The sequence below is a fragment of the Falco cherrug genome, chromosome 4 (assembly GCF_023634085.1).
Source record: "Falco cherrug isolate bFalChe1 chromosome 4, bFalChe1.pri, whole genome shotgun sequence".
NCBI lineage: Eukaryota > Metazoa > Chordata > Aves > Falconiformes > Falconidae > Falco > Falco cherrug.
Window position 1 is genome coordinate 7,131,578 of NC_073700.1, and position 24,560 is coordinate 7,156,137.

Genomic DNA, 24,560 nt, shown 5'->3' on the forward strand with positions numbered 1-24,560 from the left:
AATATTTCAGACTGCAAATCAAACCCAACTTTTTTTTTGGCAGAAGTGTTTTATGAAGAATTTCGTGAGTCAAGGACTTGGGGTTTTGCTTCTGAAGACCAGCAAACAGGTTTCCAAAATAATGATCACCACAGCTATAGATCAGGGAGCACAGGTAGCACTGTATTGCATTCCTCTCATGACCAGCTCTGGGCTTTGTGCAGGACAGAACACCATTCAGAAGAACACATACTTGCCTTGATAGTCTCTTAAAATTTGTAAATTTTTTCCCCTAGTATTGCTAGAAAGACTGAATTAGCATTTTAACTCTCTCTCTCTCAATCTGTGTATATATATGTTCTTGTAGCTGCAGGTTCCTAGTGCCTGTGCATGCTTTCAAGCATCCACATCAGTCAGTACAGCAAGTTTCTACAGCTATCGCTCAGAAAGGATTATTTTGCACTAGAGAAAAAGCCAGACCGTGGCAGCTTTGCAGCTTCTTCCAACTGGAAAAGGAATTACTGTCTTTCCAAAGACATCCTCCCAACTCTGCCAGGACAGCCTTTCTGCAAGAAGTTTCTTCAATGGATATTACAAAAAGAAAAATGCTAAAAATGCAGAACTTTGACACAAACCTCTAAAGGAAAACAGTCGCATGGGGCAGGCAGTACTCTCCTCCAAAACTGCACACAAAGCTTAGCTTTCTTCTCTCCCTGAACAGCTACGCTGGGAGCATCATATACCTTTACCCTGACCTCCCCAAAGTGCACAGCTGAGGAGATGACCTTGTTTTGACAGACAGGTCTGACTGTGTGAGGCTGGATCTTCACGATCACAGCAGGGCATCGCAGAACAAACAGTGCACCAATTTTGTCAGTAAATGGTAACACCCCAGGACCGAACAACTTAAAGGCTGTGGGGAGTTCAAGGACTGGCATTTGACTACTGTGACAGCTAGTAAGCCACCAGAAATGTTTAATTTCCATGAGATTAACATTTCTGACACAGAAGAGCCTGAACTAGCCACAAAAGTTAGTAGAGAAATTAATTGTTCAAGGTACAGGGACATAATGGTAGAAATGGAGCCTGGAAAAAGCAAGCATCGGTTCTCCTGGGAAGACAAGATACTGCTCTGTGAGGTTACCACAGTGCCACATGCACTTAGGTCTCGGATTTCCAGAGTATAACAGCTCTATCCTTCAGGGATTTCCTCACCCTTGAGATCATCGATTGCAGTGTGACAGCCTACTCATGGATTTATCTGCAGCATGCACAAGCCCTGCTATGGAAAACCAAGGACATAAAGGAGAAGGGAAATGAACGACACTTCTTTGGGTAGAATCACAGAATGGTTTGGGCTGGAAGGGACCTTAAAGATCATCTAGTTCCAACCTCCCTGCCATTGTCAGGGACACCTTCCACTACACCAGGTTGCTCAAAGCCCCATCCAACCTGGCCTTGAACATTTCCAGGGATGGGGCATTCCCAACTTCTCTGGGCAGCCTGTTCCAGTGCCTTTCCACCCTCCTAGTAAAGAATGTCTTACTAATATCCTAATATCTAATCTAAATCCACCCTCTTTCAGTTTAAAGCCATTATCCCTTGTCCTATCACTACATGCCCTTGTCAAAAGTCCCCCAGCTTTCTTGTAGGCTCCCACCAAGGTCAGGAATGGAAGGGGGAGGGCTGAGGAACAGGGATTCACAGCCAAGGGCTCCGATTGTGTTATGGATTCACCCTGGGGCCTTGGGCAATGTACTTTGCTCCTGTCCCCAGCTAAGGTCAGGTAGAGCTCTCCATATGACTTGTGCCAGAAGCAAAACACTTAAAGGAAAGCAAGGGAGAGAGACTGGCTTGTCTGCAAAGCAGCCACAACATCATTTCCAAGATACCGAGGACCTCAGATGAATGGAGTTCTATCTCTGTATACACTTTATTATCTCATTTACTCCTAAGACAAACAACAGGAAGCACAAGTAACTTTATAGCAACATATTAAAAAGGACAAGCCAGTCTCCCTCTCCCTCTCCAACCCTGCTAATTCTGTTTCAGGCTGCCTCTAACCACCATTCCTCTTCCTCTGAAGGGGATTTCTGGGGGTGAAAGAGCATAGGTGGAACAGGAACTATTTCATGAGAAGAGAGGAGTCACAGACATCACGGGATGTATCTCTGAGATGGTTCATTGGCCATGGACTAATTCAAACTTAGATGTTTTCTGTTCCTCGGTATCTTTTTTTTTGATAAAATATATTGATGGAATATACTGTTACAGCAGGAAGCAGAGCACATGATGCAAACCACTGAAGTCAAATACAATTCACTGGAAGGTAGATTTGTCTTCAAGAGGAAGCAGGGCACATGCTCGACAATGAAAGCTAGTCTAGCCCAGGCCAGGTGAGACTGGAAGAGGAGGTCCCGTCATGGCTGTTGAACGGAAAAGCAGACAAGGACTCTGTGAAGACCAGGACAGCAGAGGGAGATCGATTAGCGGTCAGGAAAAGCAGCATCCATGACCAGGGTGAGGGCAGTGTTCCCAGGACAGCTTGTTGCACAGCTTCTGAGCACAGGTTCAGCGGAGTCCTCTGCACACCATAACCTCACCCTTCGCTGCAGGCTCCTCTTCCCCCCTCCCTCTTTGCTCACTGTGCAAGGGGCAGCACACTTCCTGGGAACTGCCAGCGAGAAGCAAGAGAAATAATCCAATAATCCGAGCATCTTCCCAGACTCCTTGGTCTGAGCAAGGAACTGTCGTCTTTTAGAATCAAACAGGGGCTCCAGCTGTCCCCCACAAATACGGGGACAAGTTTAGTCCATGTCAGCTAGTCAATGGCCTCACCTTTCTCCTCGCGCAGGACCTCCGACTCCCTGTGCTCCCTCCAGTCAGCAGAAAGGCAGAAGTAATTCAAGAGGTGGATTTAGCCCCCTAAAAGCTGAAGCTGACTGCAGAAGGCAAGCACTGTGGGCAAAGGGAGAACATGCCCCCAGCACAGCTAAATGCAGATCAGGTGATGGGAACCTGCCAAGAAGAGGCTTATGCTCCTTTCCTCCTCAGGGATGGACAGTGAAACTGGGAAGAGACAGTGATGGGCTGATTTGACTGCAGGGAGCTCGTGCCAAACATAGCTGTTCTAAAGCTGCCACAAAGTATTTTCTTTATAAAATACTGGGGTAGGAGTAAGTGCTAGCAAAATTGAGGGGAGAAAGAAGAAACCTGGGGAAGTACTTTAGTACTCCAATATGTCTCGTGAGCGGTAGCACTCTCTCTTGCTATATCAAGTTCGGTTTGCCAAAACTTTTGTTGGTCGTCTTCTTTAAATACATAAATCATGAAAGTCTTAACCACAGAGCAGTGATTTGGGAGATGGAGTTAAACAGACTTCCCTGAACCACTCACGTCTCTGTCTGGTCTACTTCAGGACACTTTGCTGGGAGAAGGCAGGACAGCTCTGACCGGAACTGTGGGGCTCAGCAACACGCTCCCCAAGCAGAGGGGAGCACAGCACAGCTGTGACTGTCAGTGGCTTTGTTTCCTACACAAGCTACAGAGTATGCACTACTCCGATGATGTTTACATCCAAGAGATGTTTATTAATATAGTCATATGGAACATACTGTATGAAATCAAGACAAACTAGAGAGTCTAGTCCTGAGATGGTCTTTAATTCCCAAACCAATATTTCTCTCTGTGTGACAGAAGAGGAAAGATTGGTAAACTGTAATAAAAAAGAAATGGAGGTTCAGGACAAATTCTATTTCCCTACTGTAGATCAGTTACAGTCAAGATACCAACAGCTTGGAGGGTATGCAAGGAAAAGTGGAGAAAAATTATAAACGTAGGAAGTTCAGAGCATCCCATCCTGTTCTCAGCTACTAAAAAAGAGACAATACAAACTGTTTTCCATATCCTGCTGAGTTACACTGTTGCCTGTTGGTCCTTTAACAACAAGCCACACATGCATGGTATCACCAGTTCCTCCTAATCTCTCTACAGATGCCTGCAGGCGCTATGGGCCATCTGCAAAGACCATCAGAAGTAACAGCAGAGGATGGGCAAGATTCACCACCTTTTCCCTTTCAAATCCTGGTGCCCCAGGCAAGAGTTTTGGCTATTGATTTTGGAGGCATGTGGGCTGAATACAGATACCAGCTAAAGTGAGCAGTGGTATAATCCCAAACTATTCGTTCCTTACAGTGCATTGCAATGAGCTCCAGCAGAGCTCCTGCACAGTGGCAGCAGCAGTTCCAGCAGTGGCAATGTCTTTTAAGCCACGCGTTATCATCAGGCTGGCAGTGAGATAGCAGTGCCAGTGGGAAGTCAGACCTGGACAGATGGGGAACCTTCAGGCTTGGGGCAGTCTCAGAGCAGAATCATCATCTCTTTCAGGATGGACCTGAAACCACTGAGCCAGTGGGTGAAGAAAACCAATGAGGGGCATAAGCAAGAATGGGGTAGGAGTTGATTGAATTTTGCCGTAACTCCCCAGTTGTCCATATTTTATAGCTTGCCAGTATGTTTGCAATCAGAAAAGAAGAAAGGAAGAGTCCCTTCCCATTATTTAAATTTATCTGTCCCAAACACCCACTCAGAGTGATTGCACCAGGTTTGCAGACCCCACATGAGTGGGTCAGGCATCATGGAGTAATGGGAGACACAGGTCTACGACAAACGGGTACAATAGCCTCCACAACACACTTAGTCATTTGCTCCTGTTCCATAACACAACCGGTCTGCTCAAAATCATGTGAAAAATCTGGGGATGACTGGGCAAAGGCTTCACGCATTGAGTGACTCACATACATACCGCCTGTGCTGCTCTGAATTTTCTCAAGCTCTCATATCCTGGGAAACTGGCAAAAAAAAGCTTATTCCAAATATTAAAGAGAACAAGGTTGAAACATGCTAGTGCAAATCCAGCCTACACAATTGATCCATTACATTCAACAGGAGTCTTTTCTCTGACTTCAGCAGGCTGATTATCAGGCTGAAGTTCTGGAAAAGTGAGAGAAGATCACCAGCTTCTTGAATTCGTATAGTTTAGAGCAGCTTTGATCTAGTCGTGTTCCCTGATACTGAAGAGGATCGGACAACAGCCATAAAACACTATTATCTTTTCAGTACACCACAGCATGTCAGGTCTGTTGTGTCACTCACACTGCAGTCCTGAACACTGGATATAGAAGAGGAAAAAACATGAGAACCATTCACCTCGAAATACAGCTTCTCCACAGGACACCAGGCACTATTTAGTTGTGTGCCTAAATTCACCCCCACGAGCAACCTCACTAAAAGCCAGTTGGAAGTTGAGCACCAGCTTTTTTGATTTGCAGTATGGTTACAGAAGTGCTTCTCCCAGCTGAAGCTATGCACCTCCTAGCTCCTATTCCAGTACAAATTCCAAGGAGTAAATAGAACTGTGTGCATGTCTAGGGATGAGGCAGGTAAGGGGAACAGGGTGAGAAGGAAACACAGGGCAAGCCTACACTGTACAAAGGAGCACACACAACAAAGCATTGGGATGGCAGTACTGGGAAGCAGGACTGCCCCGTCCGCACATGCTGAGAAGTACAAAAACCAGACATCATAATATTTTTGGGGTTTGTTTTATGTAAAACTCTGACACAGCAGATTCCAGGGACAGAATTATTCTGCTGGGCAGCAGCCATACCAAGTGACTCCTTGGCATGCATGTAAGGTTGGTAGAAGCACAGCATTACAAGCAAAAGTAAGGCAAGCAGAAGACAGTGGAGGAGAGCAGTGCACTGCCATCACAGCCCTTTGACAGAAAAAAAGGATGAGGAGTTGTAGTCTGTGGGTTGTTACGTTTTGGGGCAGCTGTAATAATCCCTAGGAAGACAGGAAGAACTTAATGACAACTACTGAGTGCTAAGAAGGCCAGTTGAGAAGCGTGGTAGAGGGTTAAATCATGTAACAAAATGGACTCTTGTAGCTTGCTCGTGGTCTGCACAATCTTGGAAGCTGTCTCCGGCACCTGAGACAGGTGGAAATGCACACCCACACAACACAGCCATTCACAATACTCATCCTATGGGCTACGTGTACTTCCAGCTCCTGTTTGTCCCCTACATAACTTAAGGCAGCCACGTCCTCTTTGCCTCCCCAAGGCCAGGATGGAGGAGGTGACATGGGGCTACGCGTTCACAGGGTCCTGCCTGTATTACCCTCCTTGCTCAGGCCAATGTGTCACCAGCTGCAGGGGACAGACCTCAGCGATGGCTCAGTACCCTGCAGTGGAGCACTGAAAGGAGCTAGAAGGAACCAGACCCACAAAGGCCTGACCTTTTACTCTTATTTGATTGCCATTTTTCCTAGGAACTTGTTAAAACTACAAATAAAATGAAGTTTCAAATAGATTTTTGTGCCAAAATGGGAGGAGGGGAGAATGGAAAAAAATAAAAGCCTCTCTTCATAAAAAAGGGAATCATATGTCCGCAACTTTAAACTTGTTTTCATAAGTACTTTCAGAACAGGAAATTCGTTAAATCTGATCCTTTCCCACAAAGGTCTCAATTTCAACAAAATTGTCCAATAAAAACACTTTCATGGAAACATTTGCAGCCAGCTTGCATTTTCTTTTCCTAGGACATGCACCTTAAGGGCCTGGAAACAAGATGGTAGCTGTAGGGGAACTGGCAAATTTTTCACTTTAGCGAGCAATGGTTTTGCTTAAGGACCTTTCTCTCCCCCAGCAATTGGAAATGCTCCATTTCACATCTGATTTCTGCTAGCAAAGATTTTCACTTCATGGAAAAAAGCTGAGGTTGATATTTGACTGTACCTCTGCCTCCCCAGGTTCAGAACTGAGCCTTGACACTTACCCATGATTTCACCATTTCACCACTCAAACAAACCAAAAGCCAAGGCTAGTCCTGTCAATATCCAGTCTCTGGAGCTATTAACCATTCCCCATTGCTGTGGGCTTTCTTTGCAAGTGAGGCTGCAGGTCTCTATCAGTATTATTCTGCTCTCTGATACCCTCCCAATGTCTTTGTCCACACCAGCATCTGAAAGGAGTCAGTACATACACAGGCATCACGATCAAATTCATGTCAGGACAGGAAGGACAAAGTCACAGATATGAGAAGATGGGATTATCTGCTTGGCTGCTGCTTGCTCTGAGAAGTTTCAAAGTCCAGGACAGTAAAATTTCCACTGAACTTGCATGTTCTGTGATGTAACTCTCTTAAATGATTTAAAAAAAAATTATAAAAGCAAAACCTGCCGCTGACAAAATCCCACATAAACTATGTCACTTATGACTATGCCTGTTAGAATCCATTAACATGTCAAGGAGCTGGAGGATTTTGCTCAGCAAATAGATTAACCACATGCCTGTTTCAGCCTCAGCACAAAGGCAGGGGTAATGCTCCTCGAGGAAGCTCCAAGACCTGACTTTTCCTTTGCACGGCTAGCTTTGCCTTCTCTACATTTCAAGTGTTCTTCTCTTTAAAGAGCCATCAGCAATAACTACAGCAAGGCAAGCAGACAGCTAAGCAGCCAAGATGCAGATGCACGGGGGAAGCATGGGCTCTGCTGCGCCACCTCTTTTCTCCTGATCTCATCAGCCATGTTACATCTGACACAGCTGTGTCCCAATAGGAGCTGCATACAAGTCATACTCCTACTGTTAACAACACTTTAGGGCGGAAAGAATTCAAATTAATCTGTTTTCATTCAAATACAAGATATTCTTATGTAGCACATTCCCATTGCTTCACCTCTTCTGTGCCCAAAATGCATCCTGGGCTTGGAACTGGGTAAAGCTCAGTTCCACTCTGGATGCACAGAATCTGGATGCATCTGTGCTGGATGCAGGGAGTTTGGTCATTGCTTCAGTGAGCACAGTATTTATCCCAGACTGAATCACTTAACATGGCTGCAAGAACAAGACCCGAGCCAAAACCAAAAAGGGAGACAGCATTGGTTTTGACGCATTTAATTTGCCGTTGTCAGGGCCCAATTCCACGTCTTTTCTACAGTCAGCAAAATCACCAAAAAAAAAAAAAGCTTACATGCTCATTTCTCTCATGTCTTTTGGTTTATGTCAGATTATTAGTTAATGCTTGAAACAGGTTGAAAAGAAAACACATTTTGAAATTACATGGATGTTTGTCAACACAAGCTGACTATTAATGTGATGAATGGTGGGTCAGATACAGCCCGCATTCAGCTTCCAGGTGCACCTTCAGGACAAATTCAGTAGTGTATGCAAGCAGCAACACAACTTACACCTCAGGTAAGAAAACAGACGCAAGTGGTTAAATATTATCACTATCCTGTTAGGAAACAGGAGCAGGATACAGGGAAGAGTTTGCATTAAATTACTGTATTTTTATGGACAAAGGTAGGTGATTTTAAGAAAAGACTATACCAGAGCATAAGTTATAAGAAGGGATTCAGCATCAGCCTACAACGCTGCACTGAGATGATGCTATACGCATCTGATTGGGACCTCCCTTAGTATAAAACAGGCTCAGCTGCAAACCAGTGGCCCAGAAGTAACACTGACTCCAGAACCTCAGCCACCGCAACATTTTCAAGCAATCTGAAACACAGGCAACAGTTGAAGACTACAATTTGCACTTAAACATTTTCCACTAGAAACTGTTCTACACCAAATCATCCCCTGCCAGCACTCAGCTGTACCCTGCTGCTTTGTTTACCACCACACTCTCTCAGGAAGTCATGAAGCAGAAGAGGGGCCCATGATTAGAGATAGGACCAAAACAGGTTCTCATAGGGGCACCATCTCTGAATCCCCTCATAGAAGACACTTTCCCAAAAGCTTACCATACAGCAAGCTATTTAGGAAGCTGAACTAAACCGCAGTACCTTTTTCCCCCTGCACCTCTCCAAATAAGCCTTTCAAAACGCTTAGGTTGCTTTTTGCTACAACCCAAGCCATACTAGAAGTGTTTCTATGGGACCCCTGAGAAGTCTGAACCCACCAGTTTGTCTAGCCGCAGGTCCAAGACTACTGCTTCTTTACCCTTTAGTCCTTTCTCCCGAAAGCAAATAATTCACCATGATATTTTATTAAAGGCATCTTGCCTGAAAGCTTGCTCCAATTCCCTATCCCCACAGCAAATCTAGGTTTTCCAGGTCAGGGATGGCTTTCTGAGCTACCTCTCACTGGGAACACTGTCACCCCCAGGATCTCTCTTGGAATCTCCTCTCTTTGTTCCCTGCTTCAGGACAGCAGGACCCTGAAAACTTGCCCTAAAGGCAAGCAGTGCTTCCCGTCATCCTCGTTCTTCCTTTCAGCAACAAGGGAAGCCTCTCCTATCCTGTTGGATCTAACTGGAAACAAGGCTTTGGGACCGCCTTTTCCAAGGATGAGGCCAGGCACTCGATTGCAATTGCAGGATTCAGCTTAACACAGCTTCTTGAGGAGACTGGAGTTTAAAGGGATGAGTATTCCCCTTCAATTAAACAGGAGTGACAACCAAGGGGAGCTCCAGTTTCACTTTATGGGACTCAGCCTTATGAACTCCGTGATGGTATAATACAGCTCTCACCAGCAAGTGCTTGTCCAAACACTGCAAAAAAACTGTTCTCAAATTTGCTGAATATTCCACAAGTCCAGAAATCCTGGTATGAAATTAAGTACTGGTGAATAAATCCATGCAAATTTTCCTTCAGTTCTTTTTCTGAATCTTAAAAAGAACCAAACACCAGGGAAAAAATCTGAACATGCATCCACACAGCTATTAATCCATGTATTTGTCAGCTGCTCAGTCTAAAAACTGTACAGCCACACTTTCTAAGAAACACATCCAAACTTTAAGCAGCAAGATCTCACCATGACCCGAACTGCATGCGAGATGCATTTGTAAGACTCATCTATCCCAGAAATTTTTGCCTGGACTGTGATTGTTGTGGAGTTTTGTACACACATGTTTCTTTTAAATACACTAGCAAGCAAAAGGCATAGGAACATGTTCGGCAATGCGGGAGGAAGGGGATCAGTTGTCCCAGTAATACTTATTTTGTTCACTGGTAAATATTCCCAAGGCAATTATTTATTTTTTTTCCTCCAAGAGAGATGAAAGGGACTAGTCCTGCTCCCATTGCACAGTTTGACCGAATTGACCAAGAGACCAGACCTCCTCCAAGTGAGCCCCGCAGAGCAGGCGCTCAGAAAATGGGAAGCTCTCCTCATCTGAGCTATTGGAAACCCTCTTGTCCCTAGTAGTAGGGACACACCAGCACAAACACAGAACACATTGTCATTTCGCCACAGCTAGTCCCCCACGTCCCTGCTGCATCTTCCCCAGCAGACAGCCAACATCCCTGCCACCTAAAGTCCTTTCACAGCTCACAGAAAACCGACCTTCCAAGCACCTCGGCACAAAACATCCGGGGATATGCCCTAGACATAGGCCAAGCACAGCAGCCCAGTGACAGTGCTCTGGGCATGTTTTGGAAACAGTGCGCTAGCGTTAGGCTGGCAGCAACCCAACTGCCAAGTCACCCAGGGCAGCTGCCTGCCAGAGCCAGCCCCAAGGACTCATTTGCCTACCAATAATTTCTACAGTGTTTGGGCTCCTCACTGTTTACCTTAAACCCCAGCCATTTCTGCTAATCCAGTGAAGGCGTGGAAGACTCCTACGACTATCATGTTGATCAGCGCAAGCTCGGCAACAGCTTCTCGGCAACTCCCTGCCTGGCACAAGCCTCCTTATCTGCAGGCCCTTGGCAAAAAGGGCACTGCTGGCTCTCCCAGGCTAGCCTTTGCCTCCACCACCTACCTCTCTGTTTATGTTACTTTCCCAATACACTTGCAAATATGATAAAGGTTAATCTGGTACAAAAGGTAAATAGGGTTACACAAAGCTGGATTTAGCAATTTAGTTTTATTGGCCACTAAGGCAGGCAATTCTTCGATGCAGGTAATGAGGAGATAGCCAAGCCAGATAAAGGATCTGTGCAATATAAACATCCTCCCAAAAGCCTGCTTCCCGCTTGCATAAGCACTGTAATCATGAAAGCAATTCTTAATGGAGCCACTTGGCAGAGGCCCTGGTACAGCAAGCTGTGAGCCTCTCCCTAGCTGATGGACCAGCTCCAAGAGCATGTTACTACAGTGCTGCAATGGGCGAGTAGGAGGGGCCGGAGGGGAGGAAGAGATTGAAAGCTGGATCAAGTCTGCAAGCAGTGGCACTGGAGCAGGGCCAGGACTCCTCTAACATGTCACCCGTGTGGTTTGGAGCAGGCCAGCTACCCCTCTGTGCTCACCTCTGCATCTGTAAACTGAAATTGATGATTTTCCCTTTGTGTCTCACCTTTTGTAGGTAAACTCACAATAAAGGCTGTTTCTATGGTGTTAGGTAAGTACTTCTGACTGAAAGTGTTACTGTCATTCAGAAACTTGCAATAATGTTCCTGCTAACAAGTGACTTCTCATTCTTCTTGACTTTCCAATACTTTTCCTATGCCTTAAAAGAGGAAAAATTAAACAAATCAAGATCTGAGTTTCCTGTGCCACCATCCTTCGCTCTTTCAGCTCTCTGTACCAAAACCTAAGACAATCCACGAGGCCGAACAGGAAAGCTTTTGCACCCTGTGTTTCATGCTGTTTGGTCTTGTTTTCTCCCTTGCTATCAAACTGAGGATGCCCCACACAGAAGTGCTGCAAGATCTGCCTTGCCTCTCAGCAGAGAGAGCAGCAGCATTTCACACTTCCCACTGCATGGCTTCCCATCAAGGCAATAGCCTGGGCACTGCACAGCAGAACGCAGCCCTCGGCAGGTTCAGTCTGTTGCACAGCGCTGGTTTCCCAGCAGTCCAAGGACTAATACACTCAAGGCAGGGGGAAGTCTCGGGACAGCCTCTGTCCCCATGTTCTCCATGAAAGGTAAAAGAGGAAAGTAAAGTTTACTTCACCCCAAAAGTCACTAACCGCCAGGTGAGTCTAGCAGGCACTTGCTCCTCCTGACATGGTTTTCTTACCGGGGCAAATGGGGCCTCATTCCCATAACAAACAGTATGCATTTACCAGCTGCAGGATTGAAGTGGAGTCTAGGCATTCACTCGGATATCCATTATGCTGATTTCCAAAGCCATACATTAAGAATTCCTCCTTGACTGCACTCATCTAGCTTTCAACAGGGATCTTCAACAGATTGGCCTAGGAATTTTCCCTATTCTGGGCACTCTAAATAATTGATAAACTATTTATATATAATATTTAATTTTATATATAGTTGATATATTACCATATTGGGAGTAACAGTGTGATTTATTGAGAAGTATTAGACTAGAACTAGCGAGAACTGTTTTCTAGTCCACAGCTTACCACTGGTGAGCTTCAGAGGCGTAACTGCACTTTGTATGCCTTTTCTGCCCTCTGTAACACACAATGAAATGGACTTCTGCAAAGTGCTTGACGATCTACTAATAGAAAGTGCTACATGAAAATTTGGGGTTGTTATGCAGAGCAGGACCCGCACTGGTGTATATAACTGGCCATTCACCAACTGTATCAGAGAGGCCAGTAGTGGCTATATTGGCCAACAAGGAATTACCTCCAGCTGGCAGGCAGAATACATTTAGACTGACTGTGCTTCTGGACTTTGAGATTTTTTTCAACAGGCAAGTTAAAACTGACCTTTTGCAGAAATACAAATTGTATCTGTAAAGATTATGGGCCTTTTTCTTTCAATCTGGAGCTTGATCTTAAGCCTTCTCAAACTAACACAACTGTTTGCATCAACATCAATAAACTATCCAGCAAGAATCCACTCGCCTAAGCAACCCCACTGGCACAATAAACATGGTCTGCCTTTATAGGACTGGAGCCTATAGGAAGCCTGCAATCTGATTTTTTTTCATTCCTTCCCAGAAAACCCCATACCTCTATCAGCATCCACATTTGAGCCAGGACACTGGGCTAAGGCAGTTGCTTCAATTCATATACTGCGAGGATTTACTAGCAGAGGTGATAGCATAGATATCCTCATGGTGCAAAACCTATTCAAATGTCCTTGTTTTTCTCATTTTGCAAACCACCTTCAAATGATTACATGTCACAGGATGTGAACAAGCAGTTATTTCTTCACTGAAGGTAAGAGGAAGGCTGCCAGTACCTTGGGTTTTGGTTTTTTTGCAGCCACCCATTCGGTATCAGTATCCTGATACACTCCAGAGTGGTATTACTAAAGACAGACTGGGGGGGGATTTTTTTCTTCTTTTGAGAGCTGTGACTCTTCCATACTTAAGCCTGCTGCCTTTCCTTTTCCTTATACCTGGAAAGGCTCTGACCTATGAACTTGTCCTAGGCAACTTTCAACTTCAAATCTTATCACTTACCACCTCTGGTTATAGAAAAAGTAACCTTGTCTGAAGTTACAGTTGTTTTCCAGGTTCATAACCAAAGCTGGTTTAAACTGCCTGACCTCCACTGGATTTTAGGAAGCTAGCTTGATTTATTTATTTTTTTTTTTAAACCAAGAGTTCTGTTCCTCTAGGTGGTATAAAATAATACCTGACACAAGAAAAGCCTTATCACATGTATTACTTAACCAAGTGAGCAAAGGAGCAGCCCAGGCATTCTTATGAGAGATCAAATAACAAGTGGCGTTCTGCTGATAATAAAGGCTAACTTAAGCCACCATGACTAATTCATAGTGCAGGCTTGACACTTGTTTATCTGGACAAACAATTATGAAATGTTCTTTTGTCCCTGTGAGTACTGCGTAGGCAAGAGTCATGACTTTATGGGTTACTTTAAAGGGCCACTGTTTAGGTACCTATTCATTGCTCAGGAAACCAGAGACGCCTTGGGCAGACTCTGACCAAGCTCGAGGAACCCAGTTTCTTTCTGGCTCCCTTCACGGGACAGACTCCAATCTGCCTCAGCTGGAGATTTGGGGTGTGATTTCCTAGAAGTGGCAGGGTGAAGCAAGAAAATTATGTTATCCCTGAGGCATTTAGTTCCCTAACGGCAAACTGTAATCACACATACAGGAGCCCTAAGTAGTTTTTGAAAACAGAACTTGGGAGTCTAAGAAATCTAAATGTTTCTGTAATTTTTATGCATATTTCTGAACTGAGGCTTTAAAACTATCTGTCACTTTTCTCATTTAGAAATTATATTTAAAAATAGTAAGACCATTGTCATGGTGTAACCCTGGCTGGCAACCAAGCAGCCACTTGCTTGCTCCCCTCACAGTGGGATGGGGGAGAGAATAGGAAGAGGGAACGTGAGAAAACTCATGGGTTGAAATAAAGGTAGTTTAAATAGGGAAAGCAAAAGCTGCACACGCAAGCAAAGCAAGGAATTCATTCCCCACTTCCCATCGGCAGGCAGCTGTTCAGCCACCACCAGGACAGCAGGGCTCTATCATGCATAACGATTACTTGGGCAGACAAACGCCATAATGCCAAATGTCCCCCCTTCCTCCTCCTTCCCCCAGCTTATATACTCAGTATGACATCATATGGTATGGAATACCCCTTTGGTTAGTTTGGGTCACCTGTCCTGGCTGTGTCCCCTCTCTATTTCTTGTGCCACTCCAGCCTTCTTACTAGCAAGACCTGAGAAACTAAGTCCTTGACTCAGTACAAACACTACTCAGCAACAACAACGAAAAATATCAGTGTGTTATCAACATTGTTCTCACACCAAATCCAAAACGCAGCACTGCACCAGCTGCTAAGAAGAAAATTAACTCTGTCCCAGCCCAAACCAGGACAACCGTGTTCCATTCTAGACCAGCTGTATACAAATATAACTGTCACCTCTAAGCATCTTGCCTGGTAAAGATGATTGCATCCCCTTTTCTGGGAAGGGGAAACAACCCGCTTGCAGACCTCCACCCTAGCATGAAGCTGAACTGTTTAACCCTAGTCATGGAGCCAAGGGCAAAGGCTTTGAGGCAACTAAAAATCGAATTATTTCCTACTCTTTCAGGTTGAAGGTGCCCTGCTGTCTGACTGCATGGCCCAGGGTGGCTCAGTTCTGGTCACAAGCTCTGCTGAGCTTGTAAGAAGGGGAAAGTTCCCAGGGTAATTAATGCCTTAACAGGGAGAAGAAAAGAAAAGCCAATCCAGCACAAAATGGCATCTTAACAGGTTTTTGGAAAGCCAGGGCAGAGCACGGACAGCCACATTGTTACATCCTTCATTATATGGTCATGGGAATGCCATTACTTACATCCCACATCTGTTTCAGTGCAAAGCCCTCCCACAGAAACCTCTCTTTCAGTCACCCATGAGATAAGGAGGCCTTTGAAATTTATTTGCACATGAGAAATTGTATATTTAAGTAAACAGAGCTAGTCAAATACAGCAGTTACTTACAAAACCCCTGCAATATACTTTTGCATGGAAAAAACTTATCTGAATGTTCCTGTGCTGCTAACTCATACCCCTGCTATCAAACAGGGCACTCTCTTAGCTGACATTATGGACTTCACCTTTTCCTAACACAAAAGGAGGAGAGAGACCTGCTTATGAGGTGATTCAACAGCACAGGCTTTGCTAGAAAACAAGGCTGATTAAAGCTTCCAGAACAGGATCCAGCACCAGGACCAGAAAGTATCACAGATGGCTTCAACCACAACCTCTAAAACTACTAATTACCAGCAGATACCAAGGACATCCAGAGTTTACCAAGGGTTCAGAAAACAATTTGACAAATCCACAGAAAAGCTCAACAGAAGCTATTAAGCACAGGACACTTCTCCACTGGAGAGCAGAGCACATTCCAGAAGGAATTATCACCGCACGCTTGGTTTATGCCTTGTAGCCACTGTCAAGAGCTAATACAAGACTAGGTGGGTCTCTTGCCTGGTTTGGTATAGCCATGCTGCCCTTTTTAGGAAGGAACAAGAGGGAACCAGAGGCAACAAGGCCCAGAGTACAGCCTGCAAGAGTACAGTGCATTGCTCACACCACGCAATGGCAAGTGGAAAGCTCCTTCAGAAGCCTCGCACATGGATGAAGGGGTAAGGAGAAGCAAGCTCCACAATGTGCCATCACTGATGCAGTCAACTTGTCAGCATTCCCATATTCTTTCAGCATCCCCACATATAAAACCAACTTAGTACTTTCCAAATAGTTGTGTCACTCTTTGCCTCTCCCTGGCCTGGTCAACAGCAGATGGTGAGCCTGATCCCTGGAACAAGAGCACAGGAATGGTTCTCAGACTCTGTCTCATCCACTTCCTTGCCCCAGGGTAGATCAATTACAGCCACATCTTTCCAGACAGATGTCTACCTAATCTGTTCCTTGAGAACCTCCAGTGATACCAACACTATCCCTTGCCAGGTCATCTGCTCCACTGCTGAAACGCCCAAGCAGCTGACAAACTATCTGTGCCAGGTTAATATGCCCCCAAATAAATTGCTTACTACTATGAACCAAACAGACATTAAATGTACTGTCTTTTCAAGGTTTATGCCAGTTCACAGCAACTGAGAAGTTAACTTATAACTTTTTTGCCCTTCTTTTGTTTGCGTTAGCCTTCTCCAAGACATTCTGCAGGTGGGAAAAGTTAACAACACAAGGTCAAGTTAAGTCAGGTTTAAGGGCATACTCCATATCAAACCAAAAATCTATGGAGATATAACACTCCTACCAAGGCAGGCAATTTATTGTAGCTATTCTTTTCATTAGCAAAGTGGAAGATGATGAAGAAATGCCCTTCACTTCAGATATACATCTCACCATAAATAGACTGCCTAATTAAACCACTTGTTTTAAAGGGGAACTAGATAGATTTGGCTTGTTCATAAAAATAAACCAGCTATGATTAAAGTTTTGAGACTTGCTATTGTCAGGACAACCTGCCAGCTTCTCCTATCAAGCTCAGTCCCTTATATAGTAGATAGCAACAGCAGGGCTACTTTAGCAGCTTGGTTTCAACCACCACCAAGATTTCACCCAGGGCCAATGGACTTAGCCAGGCAATGTCCCCCACTTTATTGCTGAACAGTGCAGCTGCATAATCATGGTGATTCATTAAAATAATAAAATCCACACAATAAAAACATTAAATATTCAGTATATGCTGGTAGAAATACAATAGCTTCTTTCCCTGTTAAATGACATCCTGATAAAAATTTCTATCACGTACACCGTTTTCAGGAGCACAACACTATCCACAAGGTGACTGTCCTGCAGGTTTTTGATCACCGTAATCTTATTTTTGAGCAAGGAGTGATGGTACAGATTGAGAAATGAGCAATAAGGCCTTATCACATAAATTAGCTCTCTTCAAGGCAGTGCTAATGTTGATAAGATGCCTGGTGATAGCATGTCATGCAGAGGGACGAGAAAAGCAAGTGACTACGTGGAACACTGAGTGCAAAAGCGAGCAGGGCCCAGCTCCAAGAGCTGCCCTGAACCAGTGAACTGTTGGTAAGGGCTTTACCTGGGGAAAATCAGCTAACATGAGCCATTAAGAGGTGAAGGCCCTCTCCAGGCTAGCTATTTCATCTTTTCAGCTAAGGACATCCTCCAGCAGGGAGATGAAACAGGCACCATAAAGAAAAACTGAGGGCAAGAAAAACCCAGTTGGAGATAAAGCCTCTAACCACAATGCGAACATCCACCCTACAGCCCAAATCCAGGCAGCTATATTGCTTTACCAAGCTTGTTTTTCTGCTCTCTCACATTTACAGCTCAGTCCTATTCTGCTGAATACATGAAGTCAAAGTTCAGTTTCACATTTACTTTCACTGGTTGCTTTTTGAAGGCTTAACCTCGTTAGGCAAATGAGCATGTGACAGCTGCACAGTTACCTTGGCCCCAAAATTGGAAGATGGAGGCACTGAGAAACTGGCAAGTGCCTCACAGGCTACAATCCAAACTATCTTGTACTTGACTACAGACTAAAGTCTTCTCTCCTAAGGGGGGTCCTGAAGATTCACAGAAATACACTGAAGATGCACAGAAATAGCCCTGTCATCACACCCAGCCTCAGTGCTAATCTATAGCACTTTCACATCAGGGAGCCAGATACCAGGTTGCGGGTATGTTTGGTAGCCCAGGCCACTGATGAAAACCAAAAAGCCCAGGCTAGAGTCACAGCTGTGATGGGCACACATGCTCAGATCCACTGTCCACATGTACTGGGCTGGCTGTGGGACATGTCCATCCACCTGCTTTCAGACATGCGTGTCAGGTGGCCTGCAGTGGAGTGGCAGGGAGTGGTACACATGCTTGCCTGAATCAGGGCCTATGGTCACTCAGCCTTTTATCTTCCATCTATGCTTTCTCTCACCTGTCTTCTGCCCCAAGTTCCTGTTACAAAGCATCACACCACCAGGATGAGCCACCTCTTTTGCAATAGCATTGGCTCACCTTCCTCTCAGCTGAAGGTCATTGATCCTTTCACTTATCATATTATCAGCATGACACACTTCTTCTTCTTCCTGCTGTTTATTGCTGGAAATTGGTTTGATCAGAATTAGTGAATCATGAAGCCAGCAATAAGAGTCATGAAGCTGAGAGGCTCAAATTGCACAGCATTTGTAGCTTTCCTGCATGAGGGGAGATTTGGGTCTCTTCCTTCCTTTGAAACGAAATTGCTTCTAACAGCCCATGCTGGAGGAGAGTGGGATCTGCATATTCAAGTTAATGCGAGTAAAATACACCTGGAAGTCCAAGGTGCAGAGGCCTACAGCACTGCAACATATTCTATGTTGTAAGCAAGCTGTTAGAGATGGAAAAGGGAGGAATGGATATTTTTCACACACATTCTGAAACTGAAGCAGTATTCAATCCTTTACCACTGTTCAAAAACCTAAGTGCAATATTCAGAAAGTATACATATACACAATACAATTGGAAGGGGAAAAAACCCAAAACCAACAACCAAAACCCCAACAAGAGCACCAAGCAAACCAGCAGTAAATCCAGTAACAAAGCCATCTCCCTCCTGCATCCAGCCCAATAAAGTATTTCAGTGCCACTTGCCCCCACCAAATTCTTTTTAATTTCTGAGTGTTTCTACAGTTGCTAATGTTTGCCAGGGATCAGAGAAGGCTGCCCTGCCACACTAAAAGCCATTCTTGCAACATGCCTGAAAAGCTTTGCCTTTGGCATGTTACAGCTGACATTAGATTTACTGCAGCTGCAACAGCGCTGCATATAAATCTGCTCTTTGGTGGCTGTAGATTTTGCCCAGATCCCCTCAGACGACAGGAAGCCTTACACTGGCCTGACAGTTTGTTTCAGCAGTCATTTCTCCAGGGCATGGTAATAATATATCTCCATTGTTAGTCAAATACCACACTGGCCGGAGCACTCTGGCAGGAAAAATCTTCTCCCATAAAACCACGAGCCTGAGTCAAAGATCAAAAAGGCTTGTGTGCCCATAGAAATTGCACTTTTGGGATGCCTAACCCATCTCAAGAGACTTTAAAAACACTGAAGGACTAAGAGTAGAAAGCTCAAAAGAATAGACCATTCTACAACCTACTGCTCTCGGCATCCTCCAAGACACAATGCTTTTAAGAAAGCAAAAGAAAATAGCTGAGCAATGGATTGCATTACTGTTTTTAACGCTGAATGGAACTTTTCTTCCCTAATAGTTTGACAGGCGAATCAATGGTGAAGCCTGGCTACCCGCCAACCCGAGTGGCAAGCATACTTTCCCAACCCCTGTAGATATCATCTTACAACCTGAGGCGTATGATTCGATTACCCTTATCTGAACTTGCATGTTATTTGTATCAATAGAGTTGCTTGGATGCAGAAATCACCTCGATGACTTCCCGTAATGCTGGATTCCACTAAGCTTGAGATCCTGAAGAGACATTACAAACACTTGCTCCAAGTTCGTTAGAAATGTGAAGGAAGTTTTGTCACCCCAGATCCTGACATATCGTCATACTGCGATCAGACATGATTGCTTTTTCATGCAGACTTTGTGGAATGAGACAATTTCTGACGCTCAGTCTCTCACCAAGACTGTTGCAGTATTAACTTTTTCTCAGAGGTGTAGCTAATGGAGCCATGTTGTTACAAAAGGCAGCAGCCATCAGCGTCACACAGACGATCACTTAAAAACTGGATCCTAAAGTCTCAAACACCAGAATGCAAATGAAAGACAGTTTCTACTCATTTCTTTAAACTATTATTTTTACAAAAGATATTCTGAGGGTAGACACCTATGATTTTCCAGACCCCTGAAACAGGCAGCATGCAAAAAGTCTGGAGAGCAGGGAAAATCACTAAAACCCAAGAACTCCAGCAGCCAACAGAATGAGTCCTGACACCACAAAGATGACCAGAAATCTGAACTCAAGTCCAAATTCAAGTGGTATTTAATGGGAATTCAGGTTCCCTTAATGTAGGGGTAGATACCCAGAAAGAGGTACAACAGTTACCATCTCAACAACCATAGTAAATGAGTTACCTGCATCTCATAGTAAGGGGGGGGTGGGGGGTGGGAACAAACCCCGAAGAGTAACAGATGGAGGCTAGTGAGAATAGAATCAGACTTCTCAAACATTGCTTTTACCAGAGACTGCACAAAACACTGAGACAGCAAAGCCATTTCCCTTTGGTCATCTCAGGTTAGAAGCTAGCACAACAGCATGGCTGTGGATTAAAACAAAAATAAAGCACCTAAGTCTCTGTCCACATCACCTCCCACATTTCTCCATTTCCAGATGGACTCTTATAGGCCAGAAAGCACAGATCTCTTGCTAGACCCACAACTTTTATAACAGTGTTTTTGTAACCCTCTTCTTGAAAAGAGTTGATTATATATTGCTGTCATAAATTCAGCCTAGTAACAGCTGGGACAGATTTACAGGGGATGTGTTTTTTTTATGACTATCTATTATTCATGGTGTGTTAGCCCTTACAATGTGTTTAGCCAAGGAAAAAAAAAAAAAAAAGATAAGGTATCCTCCAGTTGATTATTGACAGATACTTGGCAGCTTGTGTCTCCAGGACTGCCTGGTCACAAATAAAATTAATCTAGCCTCTAAAAGCACTGATTCAATAACTTGACCATGTCAGACTGGGAGATGATATGGACTGAAGAGGACTGGGGCAATCATTTGTAACAAACACTGTATTTTTGCCTCTTAAATCTCAGGCAAAAGTTTGTCAGAGGAGCTAAGCTGTCAGCCCAGGAAGCGTGCGGTAAACACTGCTCCAGAAACAGCCATGGCAAGACCTGCTGACCCAGAAGCTTCCTCCACAGGAAAGCAATGGAAGGTTCTGGAGGTACCACAGCCATGTCAACAGGGGTTTGGGTGACAGCTGGGTATCCCTGAAAACTACTGCAGTTATTAGTCAACCACAGACACCCTTGTAGTACACAGAGCCAATCTTGCCTCGGCCCAAAGAACACCTTTGGTAACACACACTGCTCTAGCTGCCGAGACAGTTACACGGGCACGTTTAGCTAAGCTACAGACAGTACAGATCAGCGCCTGGCTGGTGTGATTTACACCATGCCAGACTTCAGGAGATACGACTACCAACTGCAAAGCCACTAGAGAGAGCAAAAGTCAAGAATCAGCCCCAGGCTGTTCAACATGCTGGTGTCCCCAGAGACCACTTTTGTTTCTAAGCAAACCAGAAGACCCCAGGATGGACACTGAACTGTGATCCTCTTCAGCAGTTGAAGCCTGGTTTCACCCCAAGCTGTGTCTCTTGAGCTTTCCTAGTTTTGAGTAGGAGGAAGCTTCCAAGGGGCAGGGGGAATTGCCAGCAGCATTCCTGACACCAGCTTATCTTGCCAGCACCATCCTTCAAAAAGGGGTGACCAGGCTGAGTTAGGTCACTCACTTCACTCACACACACATACACCGTTGCCATTAAAGCACTAACCATACATTTTTACCTTACATTTATAGAGTTCAGATGCTGCTCCAGAATGACATCCTTGTGGCACTTTAAGCACCTAGAAGCCCTGATCCTAAAACCATGCAGGGACTGTATCTTTCAGAGGCTGAACTTCCCCAAAAAAAAGAAAGCTAGGGGAGAACCTGCAGAAATGCATGTTGAGCTGGCAGAGGTGCCAACAAATACAGAAGACTGCCCTCAACCCCTCTGAATGCACTGCAATTGTAGCAGCTGGACTCCCTCCAAGGACAGGTTCACCTCCCACCCTCACAATGAACAAAAATCTTGCTGGGCATGTCCCAGCAGCTCAATGCAACCCTCTTGCTGGAATTTGACAGTCCAGACTCTTTGCCTATGCACCACTTGCATCTCCCCTCCAAGCCACCACTGCTCATGTAGGTACGTAAGCACCAAGACAAGCTTTACAGAAGTAATTTCTTTAAAACTAGGCATCTGTATTGTGCTCAGGGCTGCAGATCTCTGCCAGCAAGAGATTATTCTGGTCAGCTGGGCAGGTTCCTTCTACCGAGAGTTAACAAGGGCTGACTTCAGACCTGGGTTTATTTTAATCTTGGTCAAGTCACTTTATCCCTCCAGAGCTTTTGTTTCCAGACTCGCTTGTCTGCTGTTGACTATTAGATAGAGATGAACCTAGGCCAATTAAATAACAGTTCTTTAATTAGCTTTTCCTTCTCAGCAGTCACATGAAATACTGTTTGCTGGCACAGCAGAAATAGCAAGATCCAAGGTGAATGTGCTTTATTATTGATCTTGCACTGTTCATTGTGCTCACAATTCCCTCACTCAGAAATAGCAAGACAATCAGAGACTGGAGGTAGCTTCTCAGAAGGATTTCCCTTCTTCCCTGAAGAACTTCCCTGAAGTGTTGTTTTAATTCTCAGTCATCATTTGTTTGTTCAGCCTGTTGGCTAGGTACTTCACCCTGCTCCTTCATATGACTTCTTCCTTTGGTTCGCTCCATGCATGACTTGACTTCTAAACTGCAAGAGGGTCACCTGACACACAGCACTGTCAAACATTAGCTCTGCAAGTACCATGGTTTCACCAGGACACCAGCTGCTCATACAGCCCGACTCACAAGTCACCAAGATAGGTCATCCCACCTAGCACATCATGTACTATGCTGCTAACTGCTCTTACTAGTCCATTAGCAGAAGCCATGTGCCTCTTAGAGAAAATATAAACTATTAATTACATGCTTAACACTCCAGTGCAAAAGTTCGAAGCAGCTTCCTGTTGCTGGTAGAGAAACCAGGAATCCCCCTTGCCTAAACATTTAACACCCAAATTGGTTTCCATGTATTAGTGTAAAAAGCCTGAACTTAAACAACAATACCTTACTACAGTGGCCACTGTTGTTGTCGTGAGATTGTGTGGCCTCCATAGATGCACACAGTGCTTGGGCTTAGAAGACAGAACCTGTGTATTTATTTGCCCATGCCTGCCGAGGTAGAGCCCCATCACCACAGGCTGAGAGGCTGAGGCCACAGCAGCCACAGAAAGCACAGCCCAGCAGCCAGATCACAGCAGAAGAGCTGTGACCACCAGCAAGTTGGTTAAATGAAATAAAGCTCAGTTTGTGCATTGAAGGGAAAGACTCATCTTCACTCCTGCTAAGCCTTCTGAAGGTGCTAATTGCTCTCTCTAGGAAACCACATTCCCCAAACTCCAGTTATTTCAAGACTCATGGTTCAGCTCTGTTTCATCTCTGGTTATGATACCAGGTGGGTGAAACTGCAGCGGGGAAAGGAAAAAAACAGAAGGTCTTGTGTTGTGTGATGGAGGCAGTGACGCATATCAAACAGAAGACTTCAAAAGCTCTTATCCAGCACAGGGCTGGGTGATGATGTGTCTCCTCAGAGAAAGCTGATAGCCTTGAGAGACAAAGGCCCCCCTGCCCCGTGAGCTCTCTCTGCCTGCCGTCATTAAAGCTTTGGGCCAGTTCCCAAAGAGCCGTGTCTCAGTGTTGTGGCTGCTGCCAGGGTGGTAGATAAGAGCACAGAAGAGCATGCTGCATCTGCAAAGCCTGTCCCTTCACTCCCCCTCCCTGTGCCTGCCTGTTGCACCCAGCACATTACCCTTTCTCATTTCCCATCCTTTGTTTTTTCTTCTCATGGGCGGGTGCGTGCCTCCCACCACCTACAGCCCCCAGGTACAGCAGGCTGCACCAAAGCACGGCAGCTTCCAGGCCTTGGAAACCCTGCAGAACGCACCACTGTGCCAGCCTTCGCCTTTGCTTCACTCAGGACATGCAAACCCCAACGACCACAGCTTGCAGGGAAGGCACAGGCATCCTAAGGGCAGATGGCCAGCTTCAGGCAGAGGCCTGTGAAATACTACACGGGAGTCACGCTGCAGATTCAGACAGGAAGGAGGGCGATGTACCAGTCCCCACCAGAACCCTGGGCAGGACTTTGGTAGGTAGGCTGCTCTTACTCATACAGCAATTCATCTGGGAGAGACCTTCCTTTGCTTCCCATTGCACAATTATCACTGCCACATTTTCAAACACCTTAATCCATGCCGCAAATAACCTTCTCATTTAAAAGCACCGGGATTTTAAAATAATTTATCCATTTGTCTTTATCAATACCATGAGCGAAGAGTTCTTAAATGCATGATTTGGCCTGGAACAGGGGCAGGATAGCAAAAAGGTAATAGAGTAAAAGATGAGAAGTAAATGACACCATTATCCTGCACAGTTTTTCCTAGGAATCGCGCCATTT